Raw genomic sequence first — 883 nt, 5'->3', positions numbered from 1 at the left:
TTCCCAGATGTGTGACCCTGGGCAAGTCACTTGACCCCCATTGCCCACCCTTACCACTCTTCCACCAAAAGAGCCAATATACAGAAGTTAAGAGTTTAAAAAAAAAGCAAAAAAAAATCAAACTAGAAGCCCTTCAATGGTCCAATCCACCTCTTAGTTTTTGACCATTTTTGTCAGAATTTAAAGGTAGCTGTGACTCATGTAAGCTAGAAGGCCAAGTGGGGTACAGATTTCAGTACCCCAAGTTGCTTAGGGCATTTGGAGGCAGTTAGAACCAGGGTATATAAGGGGGTATCCCCCAAGCAGAGCACACACTCATTCTGGGTTTAGGGGTAGTAGGATGGAGGGTGGTGTGAATTAGACGCTCCTTAGGCCTTAACTATACCTCTTACCAGAAGATTCCTTGTGCCTTACCCTGTTATTCTGAATATCCAGACTATCCCTCATTGACCTGTTTTCTACAGCTTTAATAAGATCCTATAAGCAGTTGACTGAGACTAAACATCATCTCTTCAGATCTACAATCAACACCAGCTAAAATTCAGCTTATTCATTTACTTATTTAGTTAGGTACTTGAGCAACAGAGAAGGAAAGGAAAAGAAAAACTGTGCCCAAACTTGGGCAAAGCCAGGCCCATGTCTTAGCTGTTAGTTGATAGAGACCTCCTAACCCTCATCTCTCATAAACCTTTCCTTTCCTTATTTATTACCTCCTGTTATTAAAAGTTTCATTCATAGTTCCAGATAGTGTTTGTACATTTCGATTAAGAAGGGTCAGTATCAACAGACTTACCCTTAAGGAATTTTCATACTCCATTTTCAAGACTGACGGTTGTGAAATTCAACTGTGAGGGCCCAATCTGATTTTACCATTTATCCTTGT

The sequence above is a fragment of the Gracilinanus agilis genome, chromosome 2, assembly GCF_016433145.1.
Source record: "Gracilinanus agilis isolate LMUSP501 chromosome 2, AgileGrace, whole genome shotgun sequence".
Taxonomy (NCBI): Eukaryota; Metazoa; Chordata; class Mammalia; order Didelphimorphia; family Didelphidae; genus Gracilinanus; species Gracilinanus agilis.
The sequence above is the reverse complement of the archived record's forward strand: the minus strand, read 5'-3'. Positions refer to the sequence as shown.